The sequence below is a fragment of the Mobula hypostoma genome, chromosome 18 (genome assembly GCF_963921235.1).
Source record: "Mobula hypostoma chromosome 18, sMobHyp1.1, whole genome shotgun sequence".
Classification (NCBI taxonomy): domain Eukaryota; kingdom Metazoa; phylum Chordata; class Chondrichthyes; order Myliobatiformes; family Myliobatidae; genus Mobula; species Mobula hypostoma.
The window spans coordinates 49121072-49134560 of record NC_086114.1 but is presented as its reverse complement, the minus strand read 5'-3'; the positions used below and the strand labels follow the sequence as shown (position 1 = coordinate 49134560).

Here is a 13489-nt window from a genome sequence, read left to right as displayed (position 1 = left end):
CAAGCGGACTCACATATTCCATCTTCCCTTTACTAATTTATCAGAAACCTTTGTTGAGTTCTAAAATGCTCCCAAACATCAAACTTACTGTTTTTCCTGGCAACATAGTAAGCCATTTCCTTAAATTTTGTTCTTTTTAGTCTTTCCTGCATTCCACAGTTGGAACACTTGCTAGCTGAGCTTCAGTGTCTTAAAAGGAATGTATATGAGAGCACGGAGAGCTTTGGAGGCCAAGTCATCTCTGCATCCCCACAGACGCTCAACGCTCTGTGTTCCTCCAGCAGACTGTTGATTTGTCCATATTAGGGCATCTGCAGTGTCCTGTGTCTCCATAGTTCCTAGGGATCTCCTGAGTCCACCTGTAACGGTAGATGGCTCCTCAGTTTGATGCCTTAACCAAAAGCTATTTATTTATTTAGGGATACAGCTCAGGATAGGAACTTCTGGCCCTCCGAGCCGCCAGAAACTCCTGATTTAACCCTAGCCTAATCACGGGACAATTTGCATTGACCACTTAACTTACTAATCAGTACATCTTTGGACTGTGGGAGGAACCAAGAGTATCTGGAGCATACCCATGCTTTCCATGGGGAGGACATACAAATCCCTTACAGTGGACGCTGGGATTGAACAGTAAACACTGATGCCCCAAGCTGTAATAGTGTCACGCAAAGCACTATGCTACCTTGGCTATGCCCTTTCTAATTAGAGGTTCTGGGAGGCGGGGGGAAGAAAAAGCTGCGCGATTGTACTTCTGGGCATGAAGCAATCCTTCGATACGGCACGAGGAAAGCCTAGAGTGTCTCTTAATGAACTAACATGCTGTCCTGTACCCATATTTGACAGTACCCTCAACGGACTCACAACCACGTGGAGGGTGAGAGTGGTGAGAGATAGGGGAGTCCACTCAATTGCGATATTTTTAATAAGCACTTGAATATCACACCCCTAAAACTTTTGGAACAGCAGCAAAGGCTAAAGTGGGTGTGTGAGAGTGTAGATGTGCTGAGCGGGACAACATCTGAAAGCACATGCTTAAATAGAAATACAGGTGTCTCCCGCTTTTCGAACGTTCGCTTTACAAAACCTCACTGTTACGAAAGACGTACATTAGTACCCTGAATTCGATTTCAGAAGGTTTTTTCACTGTTACGAAGAAAGGCAGCACGCGATAAAAAATCAGTGCGCGATAAAAGGCAGCGCGCGCCCCGAGCAGCCGCTCTCCCCCGGATTCGGAACGGCATTGCTTTAACACGTTGCATTGAGCAGCTGTTAGCAAAGTGAGTTCTAAGGTGTCGGAAAAGCCTGAAAGAGTAAGGGTGTTACACTTAGCGTAAAACTAGACATAATTAAGTGTTTCGATCGTGGTGAACGAAGCAAGGACAAAGTGAGTTTGGCTTGTGGAAGTTGACGAAGATGATGTTGAAGAGGTTTCGGCATCCCGTGACCAAGAACTGATAGATGAAGAGCTGATGCAATTGGAAGAGGAAAGGATAACAATTGAAACCAAATGCAGCAAGTGAAGCAACTGCGTGAGATTTTCGCTGCAATGATAAAGTACAACTTTAATTTTGAAAGGGTACGTAGGTTTAGGGGATATTTGCAGGATGATTTGAGTGCTTACAAACAACTGTATGATAGAAAAATGTGCGAGGCTCGGCAGTAAAGCAAGCCTTCCACATCAGCCACAGCAGACAATGAACCTCGACCTTTGACATCGAGGCGGGCAGTCATAGGAGAAGATGAGCTGCCTGCTCTGATCGACGATGAGATGACACCCCCGTGTCCCACCACCCCAACTCCTGGGCCCCGGACAGATAGTGTACCGACTCGCGGAGAATGCAGCGGTAGCCGGGAGGCACACAGCGCATCTTTAAGAAAAAAGCCGAAATAAACATGCTGATTAATTAGGTGCCGCCTAGCACGTAATTGTCGGCCCAGATCAAAGGCGATGCAATTGATTACACAGTGCATTAAGATAGAACAAGGTAAAACAATAACAATGCAGCATAAAGTGTAACAGCTGCAGAGAAAGTGCAGTACAGGTAAACAATAAAATGTAAAATCATATCAAGGTCAATTACAAGATCAAGAGTCCATCCTGTCATTCTAGGAAACCATTTAATAGTTTTCTAACAAGCACTAGAACTCACAGTAGAACTAACATGGACTGCGAGTTAGCACAAAGAGGTCAAGAGAGATGGGGGAAAGGGGAGACCATCTATCACGATATCATTAAACTGCACGGTATGTGTCACACCTGCAAACTCTGCAGGAGATCAGCAAAGATTAAAGGGCATCTGTGGTGTGTGGGCAGGGAGATAGTGTCTGGTTTTGTCTGTATCGGCACTAATGCGTGCCACTGCCTTCCTCCTGAAGTACTTCATGGTGGTAGGTGATAGAGCTACTGGATTAACTGTTTTTCACCCACCACCCTCTGTGTAGAAAATTATACGCCTTGTTGCCTTTCAGTTTCTCCTCTCTTCAGCTTAAACCTATACCCTTTAGTTCTAAACACCACAATTATACTGCCTTGAGTTCTTAGCTTTTCAATTTACAATGGCAATCATGAATCTCCCCATAACTAATGACAATAGACTGTCAATCTTTATACTTTATACTTTATACTTTATACTTTATTGTCGCCAAACAATTGATACTAGAACGTAAATCGTGACAGCGATATTTGATTCTGCACTTCTCACTCCCTGGATTACAAGTATTAAATATTAAAAATATTAAAAATAGTGAAAATTAATAAATATTAAAAATTTAAATTGTAAATCATAAATAGAAAATAGAAAACGGGAAAGTAAGGTAGTGCAAAAAAACCGAGAGGCAGGTCCGGATATTTGGAGAGTACGGTCCAGATCTAGGTCAGGATCTGTTCAGCAGTCTTATCACAGTTGGAAGGAAGCTGTTCCCAAATCTGGCCATATGAGTGTTCAAGCTCCTGAGCCTTGTCCTGGAGGGAAGAGGGACGAAAAGTGTGTTGGCTGGGTGGGTCGTGTCCTTGATTATCCTGGCAGCACTGCTCCGACCGCGTGCGGTGTAAAGTGAGTCCAAGGACGGAAGATTGGTTTGTGTGATGTGCTGCGCTGTGTTCACGATCTTCTGCAGCTTCTTTCGGTCTTGGACAGGACAACTCCCATACCAGGTTATGATGCACCCCAGAAGAATGCTTTCTATGGTGCATCTATAAAAATTAGTGAGGGTTTTAGGGGACAGGCCAAACTTCCTTAGTTTTCTCAGGAAGTAAAGGCGCTAGTGGGCCTTCTTGGCAGTGAACTCTGCTTGGTTGGACCAAGTCAGGTCATTTGTGATATTGACCTCGAGGAACTTAAAACTTTTGACCTGTTCCACTTGCGCACCACCGATGTAAATTGGGTCATGTGGTCCGCTACTCCTTCTGAAGTCAACAACCAATTCCTTCGTCTTGCTGACGTTGAGGGATAGGTTATTGTCTTCGCACTGTGCCACCAGGTTCTTAATTTCCTGTCTGTACTCAAACTTATCATTACCCGAGATACGGCCTATAATTGTTGTGTCATCAGCAAACTTACATATTGAGTTCGATGGAAACTTGGCTACACAATCATGGGTGTACAGTGAGTACAGCAGGGGGCTGAGTACACAGCCTTGTGGGGCACCAGTGCTCAGAGTGATTGTAGAGGAGAGCTTGTCCCCTATTTTTACAGCCTGGGTCCTGTCTCTGAGGAAGTTGAAGATCCAGCTGCAGATCTGCGTGCTAAGGCCCAGGTTCCGGAGCTTAGGGATCAGTTTATTTGGAATGATGGTATTAAAGGCAGAGCTGTAGTCATTGAAAAGGAGCCTTACGTATGCGTCTTTATTCTCCAGGTGTTCTTAGGAGGAATGTAGGGCCAGAGAGATGGCATCTGCCGTTGTCCTGTTGCTCTGGTAGGCGAATTGCAAAGCGTTGAGGTTGACCGGTAGGCTGTGGTTGATGTGTGCCATAACCAATCTCTTGTGACGAGAATACACATAAAATTAAGATGTTTGCTGGCCTAGGTTAGCATCAGTGACATCAGCAAGTGGTCTGCCACCTACCCTCAGGGGAAGGAGAGATAAGGAACAATGGAGCAGCGTCTGGAGATGTGTAATGAAGGGACGTGGGAGAGAGAGCTGTCTGGAGCGGCTCCCCCTTTGAACCCTGAACTGTTTGAAGTGATGGACAGGCGATACCCCAGCAGGGGGATAAAAAGGGACCGGTTCGCTAAGACAGGACACACACGACACCCGAGGTAACGAGACCCTGGAAGCGGTACGCCTCTCACGAGTCGGTGAGAAGTATCAGACAACGGCCAGGGTGGAAAGGTACGATCAGCGGGAACCCGGTGTGTGTCCGCCCTTGCCTGGGTGCCGGGTTCACTGCAGAGGATCGACAGCATCTGGAGGAGGGGTCACAGTCGGTGACCTCAGGTGACATCACCAAGGACCCGCCCAAAAGCTGCTTGTGAGCCATATCGCCGGTCTGTGAGTAAAGCCGTGTCTGAATGATCAGTTGTTCCTGTTCCCTCTCTCTCTCCCCCCATGTTGTCCATCGCCATGGCAACGATTACTGCGAACTGAACTACTAAACTGGACTGAACTTTGAGTCACTTTGAAATTTGGTCATTTACCCCTAGACAACGATAGAGCTTGATTGATGCTGTTATTTTAATTCTGTGCACATGTGTGTTTATCATTGCTGAACTGTTGCATTTATTATCCTTTCGGTTACTGTGTTGCTTATTTCTTTAATAAAACTTTCTTAGTTCTAGTACTCCAGACTCCAACTGAGTGATCCATTTCTGCTGGTTTGGCAACCCAGTTACGGGGTACGTAACACTCTCAAAGCACTTCATAACAATTGATGTCAGAGCCACAGGTCGATAGTCATTCAGGCATGCCACCTTGCTCTTCTTCGGCACTGGGATTATTGTTGCCTTCTTAAAACATGAGGGGATCTTAGACTGAAGCAGGGAGCAGTTGAAGATGTCAGCAAACACTCCAGCTAGCTCGCTTGCACAGGTCCGGAGAACCCGTCCTGGGACGCCATCTGGGCCCGTCGCCTTCCTTGGATTTATCTTCAGGAAGGCCCTTCTAACGTCCTCCTCGATGCCACCGGGTCACGTTCATCTGTGAAAACCATTGGAAATATTTTACAGGGTTTTGCTATTTCCTTTTATACGACAGGACCTATATTAGGGTCTGCTTTCAAGTTATGATCTTCCAGGAAGTAATAAGCAACGTTACAAACACAAAATGCTGGAGGAGCTCAGCAGGTCAGGCAGCACCTATGGAAATGAATGAACAGTTTTCCAGGTGCGGCCCTGTGGACGACTGACTCCAGGCTGATGCTGCCCACTGAGGCGTTGCGGGAGAAGGAGCATGAGGATTTTGTGGCGGTGGACGCTGCAGACGGAGGTCTTTGGAGTCGAGCGATCGATGGTGGAGAGAGCTTGCTACCAATTCTCGAGTCATTGAATCTTGGATACTGCATATTGTATCATTGTAACAGCGAATGTCAGTCTCCCCTTTCGCTGTGAAATGGGTGACATCTCTCTCTCCCTTGTTAGTGTGAGAGACGGAGAGAGGGAGGGAGAGAGAGAGAGAGAGAGAGAGAGAACAATGTTGAACTGCTGGGGAACTGAGATCATGGTCTCTCTTTGGGTGCTTTGCTGTTGTTTGGTGCGTGGTGGGCATTGAAGCTTTCTGATGAAATGTGTGGGAGAGAGGAAGGTTAATGCTTTGCTGCTGCTTGTGTGAGGATGGAGGATAGGGGGCTTTGGGGTTCTAATGTTTTTCTGTTGTTCATTCCTTTGGGGTTCTTCTGCTTTTTGTGGATGTCTGCAAAGGGTAAGAATTTCAGGTTGTGTGCTGTATATATTCTCTGATAATAAATGGAACCATTTGAACTATTTGAACCGTTGACCTTTCAGGTCAAGACCCTTCATTAGGACTGGAAAGGAAGGGGGAAGATGCCATAATAAGAAGGTGGTGGGGGAGGGGGAGAAGTACAAGTTAGTCAGTGATAGTTGAACCTAGGTGGGTGGGGGAAGGGAGGGAATGTTCATACCATCAGGTTGGAGGCTACCTAGTCTCCATTCTGGTCAGAATATGGGGAGTTGTTCCTCCAACCTGAGTGTAGCCTCATCGTGGCAGTAGAGGAGGCCATGGAATGACATATTGGAGTGGGAATGGGGAGTGGAATTAAATTGGTTGCCTGCCGAGAAATCCTACCTTTTGTGGATAGAACAAAGGCGGTCAAAAAAGTATTCCCCCAATCTATGTCAGGTCCCATGAGAGCTGCATTGTTAACAAACCAGTAATCAGTTTTGGTGAAGGGACTATTAGCCCAGATGCTGGAGGAAAATGGAAGTCTAAAACAAAACCATAAAATGCTGGCATGATTCAACAGGTCAGGCAGAATCTGTGGAGAGAGAAGCAAGCTTAATGCTTCAGGTCCTTTCAAGAGAACTAGGAAAGAGAACAACTTAGTTCTGTGTTTCACTGACGTGTGGTAGGGATGGATGAGATATTTCTGAACGTGTGAAATCAGGGTTATCTTGGTGATAAAGTTGTTGATAAAATCATCTGATACTAGGATACCTTGAAATAGTCGAGTGGAAAACTTACTCCCCACTTGCGCCTGCAGATGGGTCCTTAGTTTGCTGCTACTTGGAGAGGACAGAACCAAAAACAGTGTGGCGGGGCTGCAGGGAGTGTCCATCTTGATATTTTGTGATTAAGTCTCTGGACAAGGGCTTGAAGAGACAATTTTCTGATTGCATGTTGCGTTGCTGCCTCTGTGATTCTGAGGTATTAAATGTGGTTCATGCTTCTTGGCTGCAATGCATTTTCTGCTTTAATGAGCAGGTACGACAATTAGTGACAAGGCAATGTCCTGTAATTGAATAACCAAAGTTTTAAGAGCATGGTCTTGTGATGTTTGCAGATAATGTGGCAAAGTGGTACAAGCAGTAGAGCTGCTGCCTCATGGCTCCAGGGACCCAAGTTTGGTCTTGACCACCAGTGCTGCTTGGAGTTTACATGTTCTCCTCGTGACTTTGTGGGTTTCCTTCCAAAATCTCGAAGGAATGTTGGTTGGAAGGTTAAATGGAGTCAGTAAGTTGCCCTTAATATGTACTTAGGTGAATGGTGGAACTGATGGAAATGTGGGAGAGTAGGAGGTTACAGGGAAGATTATTGTGTTATGGGATTGCTTTCTGAGCCAACATTGTCTGGACACCTCCTCCTATGTTATAAGGCAATATGGAATGAGGCAAAAGCCTGGGAGGTGTTCCTCTGGCTGGGTTTCATAGGGTGCAGCAGACTGTTGCTTGTTCTTGCACCGATGGGGAATGGTTTCTACTGACTTTAATTTTCTGATGGAAATTTTCAGGGGCAGCTTCTCAGGATGGGAACTGGCAACTTTTGTTGTAAACTCTTCAAATTAAAGAAAAACTATTAATTGCACCAAGATGTCCGGAATGCTGGCAGGAAGAAGCCTATTGTTTGGTTCAATCTCCTCTGCACTCTTGCTTAGTTTTAAGCAAGTGTGCGTGAGTCATTTAAAGCCATGTAGTCTGTCAGGAGAGCGAAAGGACCTGATTAAATAAATACAGAAGGCAGTTTCACTACCAGTCTTCTGAAAAAGATTGACAATACTGGTAATTCTTTGCAGTCAGCAACAATTTATGTAACTTCCAATACAGTAAAATGTCCTAAGATTTGTAGAATGATTTCTTCAATAAATGACTCCAAGGCACATGAGATATTAGTACAGATAGCCATGGTTTGTTCAGAATAAATGTTTTTTGAGGCATATACTTTTTTTAACAGGGAGTACAGAATTTTAGAGAGATTTAGGGAAGGAATTCCAGAGTTTGTGGCAGTAGGTTGGAAGTGAAGGAGCACAGATATTCCAGCTGGTTTTGGGAATAGTGAAGTGAAAAAGAAAGGGGGTGTCTAGTGATCTGGGAAAGATTTTAGTCAATTTGTGCACAGCAAGATCCCACCAACAGTTCTGTGTCATCCATGTGTAACAATGCCCAAATGATAATTTTTTGGTAGTTCATTGGGGACCATTCCCACTTTTTTCCCCAAACTGGTGATCTTCACAGAGTGGCGGACCAAGGAGGGGCGAAGGATGGCGGGCAGGTTGAGTGAGGGAGATGGGTGGAACTGGGAGACAGAGGCTGGTGGGCAGTGGGTGGATGTATACAGAAGAAGGACAGATGGAGTCAGGTGGGAGAAGAGGAAGGTGAAAGTGGAGACAGTAGCTGGAGGGTGCGAAACAGGAACACATGTACTGCCATTGCTAGAACAACACACAGTTTGCTGGAGAAACTCTGCAGGTTGTGAGAGGGAAAGAACTGTCCACATTTCAAGTCAAAAACGTACATCAGTCCCACTCCTGTCACACAAATGCTTTGTAGCAGAGTGATCTGCTACAAAGCAGTCAAGTCTGGCAACCCAGGACTGTACCAGAAAACCAGGTACAGGCCATTTGTGGAGGGCTATTTCAAGGGCAAAGAGACAATTTCGAATGAGGTTGGAGGCGATACCAGATGCACGGCAACTCTGGCAGGGTCTGCAAGACATTTCTTCCTACAAAGCGAAACCCAGTAGTACGAATGGAAGCAATGCTTCACTACCAAATGAACTCAATGCCTTCTATGCACACTTTGAAAGGGAGAGCACAAACAACTACAGCTGTGAAGATCCCTGCTGCACCTGATGACCCTGTGATCTCCGTCTCAGAGGCTGATGTTAGGCTGTCTTTAAAGAGAGTGAATCCTCGCAAGGTGGAAGGTCCAGATGGAGTACCTGTGCCAACCAACTAGCGGGAGTATTCAAGAACATTTTCAACCTATCACTGCTACAGGCAGAAGTTCCCACTTGCTTCAAAAAGGCAACAATTATACCAGTGCCAAAGAAGAATAATGTGGGCTGCAGTAATGACTATCGCCTGGTAGCACTCACATTGACAGTGATGAAATGCTTTGAGAGATCCTGCAAGGACCTGGACCCATTGCAATTTGCCTATCGCCACAATAGGTCAATGGCAGATGCAATCTCAACGGCTCTTCACACAGCTATAGACCACCTAGACAACACAAACACCTACGTCAAGATGCTGTTCATCGACTATAGCTTAGCATTTAATACCATCATTCCCACAATGCTGATTGAAAAGTTGCAGAACCTGGGCCTCTGTATCTCCCTCTGCAATTGGAGCCTCGACTTCCTAACCGGAAGACCACAGTCTGTGCTGATTGATGATAACATATCCTCCTCGCTGACGATCAACACTGGTGCACCTCAGGGGTATGTGCTTAGCTACTCTACTCTCTGTATACACATGACTGTGTGGCTAGGCAAGGCTCAAATGCCATCTACAAATTTGCTGACGATACAACCATTGTTGGTAGAATCTCAGATGGTGACGAGAGGGAGTACAGGAGTGAGATATGCCAACTAGTGGAGTGGTGCCACAGCAACAAACTGACATTCAACATCGGTAAGACAAAAGAGCTGATTGTGGACTTCAGGAAGGGTAAGACGAAGGAGCACATACCAATCCTCAGAGAAGGATCAGTAGTGGAGAGAGTGAGCAACTTCAAGTTCCTCAGTGTCAAGATCTCTGAGGATCTAACCTGGTCCCAAAACATTGATGTAGTCATGAAGAAGGCAAGACAGCGGCTATACCTTATTAGGAGTTTGAAGCAATTTGGCATGTCAACAAATACACTCAAAAACTTCTAAAGTGGTACCTTGGAGAGCATTCTGACAGGCTGCATAATTGTCTGGTATGGAGGGGCTACTGCACAGGACCGAAAGAAGCTGCAGAAGGTTGTAAATCTAGTCAGCTCCATCTTGGGCACTAGACTACAAAGTACCCAGGACATCTTTAGGGAGGGGAGTCTCAGAATGGCAGCATCCATTATTAAAGACCTCCAGCACCCAGGACATGCCATTTTCTCACTGTTACCATCAGGCAGGAGATACAGAAGCCTGAAGGCACACACTCAGCAATTCAGGAACAGCTTCTTCCCCTCTGTCATCCAATTCCTGAATGGACTTTGAAGCTTTGGACACTACCTCATTTTTTTTTTAATATACAGTATTTCTGTTTTTGCACATTTAAAAAAATCTATTCAATATACGGAATTGATTTACTTGTTTATTTATTATTATGTTTATTTTATTTATTATTATTATTATTTTTTTCTCTCTCTGCTAGATTATGTATTGCATTGAACTGCTGCTGCTAAGTTAACAAATTTCACGTCACATGCCGGTGATAATAAACCTGGTTCTGATCTTACCAGTGATAAAAAAAAAAGCATTTTCCTCTCTGTGTAGCAGAGCAATCTCACCAGCAGTAAAAAGGTTGTCTCCCCTCTCTGTAGCAGAAAGATCTCACCAGCGATAAAAATGCAGTTTTCCCTCTCCAGCAGCAGAGCAATCCCCCAGCAATTTAAAAAGGCAGGCAGCCAACATTTCAATCTCCCTCATCATTTTAATCAGTGAACAATGGAAGTTTTAATCGGCGAAGTAGAGTGAACATCGGCTTGCAGCCTTCTCTCCACGAGGTTCCCACACGCTGCCTCTGCCTCCTGGAATCACCTCAGAGACTGCAGAGTGCTGAAACACCCAAACGATATCCAAACTGCAAACAGTTCTGGAATCACATTCAAGATGAAATATATGATTTCATGATGCAGCCGGAAGATGTCGACCAAAGGAGCATTGTACACAGGCGCCATCTTGACGGGAAGCTGCACTACTTTAAGAGATAAGGGGCAGAATTAAATGAGGGATCCATTTTAGTCAGCAAAACAAAGCACTCTGATTTTTTCTTCTTGTTCAAGGCTGATTGTTGGTTTGAATGGAAAATAAGAACATTTACAGAACTGAGAACTTTCAGAGAATGGCCTGGTGACCTGCGACTCCTTGAAATATCAAATTAGACTGGAGTGAGAATTGCCAATGATACCATATGGGAATATTCACTCATCAGGGTATTTAGGGGCCTTTGTTGGCAATGATTAATTGAAATCTCTGCTGGCTAAATGCCACTTTGGGTTAAGTTGCATTCTTTTCTCTATGGATGGTTTCAGGCTTCAGAGCGAACTTGAAGCCTGTAGAGTGGGGATGTAAGGGGTAGTTCTTTCTTTACACAGAGAGTGGTAAGTTCATGGAACACACTGTCGGGGTGGTAGTAGAGACAGATATATTAGGGACATTTAAGAGACTCGATAGGTACATGGATGAAAGAAAAATGGAGGGCTGTCTGGGAGGGAAGCATTAGATTTATCTTGAAGTAGATTATTTTCACCCGGTGGCCACTTAATTAGGTACCCTTGTACACCTGCTCATTAATGCAAATATCTAATCAATCATGTGACAGCAACTCAAAGCATAAAAGCATGCAGACAGGGTCAGGAGATTCAGTTGTTATTCAGGTCAGACTTTAGAATGGGGAAGAAATGTGATCTAAGTGACTTTGACCGAGGTGGTAGACAGGGTCGTTTGAGTATCTCAGAAATTGTTGATCTCTTGAGATTTTTACGCGTAACAGTCTCCAAGGTTTACCAAGAATGACGCGAAAACAAAAAAAATCCAGTGAGCAGCAGTTCAGTTGAGCAAAGATGCCTTGTTAATGAGAGAGGTCATAGGAAAATGGCCAGACTGATTCAAGCAGTAACTCAGATAATCATACATTACAATAGTGGTGTGCAGAAGAACATCTGCGAATGCACAACGTGTCGAGCCTTGAAATGGATGGGCTACAGCAGCAGAAGATGATAGACAATAGACATTAGGTGCAGGAGTAGGCCATTCGGCCCTTCGAACCAGCACTGCCATTCACTGTGATCATGGCTGATCATCCACAATCAGTACCCCGTTCCTGCCTTCTCCCCATATCCCTTGACTTCACTATCGTTAAGAGTTCTATCTAACTCTTTCTTGAAAGCATCCAGAGAATTGGCCTCCACTGCCTTCTGGGGCACAGCATTCCACAGATCCACAACTCTCTGGGTGAAGAAGTTTTTCTTCAACTCCATTCTAAATGGCCTACTCCTTATTCTCAAATTGTGGCCTCTGGTTCTGGACTCCCCCAACATCAGGAACATGTTTCCTGCCTCTAGCATGTCCAATCCTTTAATAATCTTATACGTTTCAATCAGATCCCTCTCATCCTTCTAAATTCCAGTGTATACAAGCCCAGTCGCTCCAATCTTTCAACATATGACAGTCCCGCCATCCCGGGAATTAGCCTCGTGAATCTATGCTGCACTCCCTCAATAGCAAGAATGTCCTTCCTCAAATTTGGAGACCAAAACTGTACGCAATACAGTACTCCAGTGTGGTCTCATCAGGGCCCTGTATGACTGCAGAAGGACCTCTTTGCTCCTATACTCAACTCCCTTTGTTATGAAGACCATGAACATATACTCAGTGACCACTTTAGCAGCAACAGGATTCACCTGATTATGTGGAGACTAAGTATAGGTCAGCACAACATCATGGGCTGAAGGGCCTGTATTGTTTTCTGTTTTATGTTCTGTATCAGTGTACAGTTTTGGTTCTGTTTTTTTGAGGAGGGGTAATCTGCAGGTCACTCCTGGGAAGGTGTAGAACCTGTTTAGCACCCCCCACCCCCGCCTATCACGGTCACGTGAAGCCATGGGAGCAGGTGGTGGATGGTCGTATGAGCAGCTGGCACATCTCACAAGTCCTGGTTATGCGACCACTGACGCCAGGCAGACAGTCTCTGAAAAGTTATAATGGCTGGGGTCACCTGTCTTGTAAACACACTGCCCAGAAGAAAGCAATGGCAAACCACTTCTGTCAAAAAATTTGCCAAGAACACTCATGGTCATGGGACCATGATTGCCTATGTCATACAATGATGATGAATCCTGCATTGGAAACAGTCCAGATAAGGATGAAGAGGCTGATTTGAGGAGAGGTCAAGGACACTAACCCTATACATTTGGAGGAAAGCATAAATGCAGAATTCGGCCATTCAGTCTATTGAGTCTGCTCTGCCATGTAATCATGGCTGATTTTTTTTTCAAACCCCTTCTTCCCCTAGCCCTTAACCCCTAATCAAGAACCTATGAATTTCTGCCTTAAATATACCCAATGGCTTGGACTTCACAGCCCTCTGTGGCAATGAATTCCGCAAATTCACCACCGTCTGGCTGACGAAATCATCCTTATCTCAGTCATAAAGGGACACTCCTTTACTCTGAGGCTGTGTCCTTGGATTCTTGATTCTCCTACCAATGAAAACATCTACTCCACGCCCACTCTATTCAGGCTTTTTGATATCTGGTATGTTTCAGTATCAGAATCAGCTTTATTATCACTGCCAAATGCCGTGAAATTTGTTGTGTTATTCTCTTTTTTTTCTTGTTTTACATCTCCACTCTTCTTTCTGAACTCCATCATGTACATCCAGAGATATCAG

The 13489-nt window shown here is 44.9% G+C and overlaps 1 protein-coding gene across 4 annotated transcripts in view; it reads left to right on the top strand.

Moving 5' to 3' along the window:
* The window catches only part of cd276 (CD276 molecule), a 461861-nt gene that overhangs the window by 63314 nt on the left and 385058 nt on the right, over window positions 1-13489 (top strand). The gene's annotated exons all lie outside the window — the stretch shown is intronic.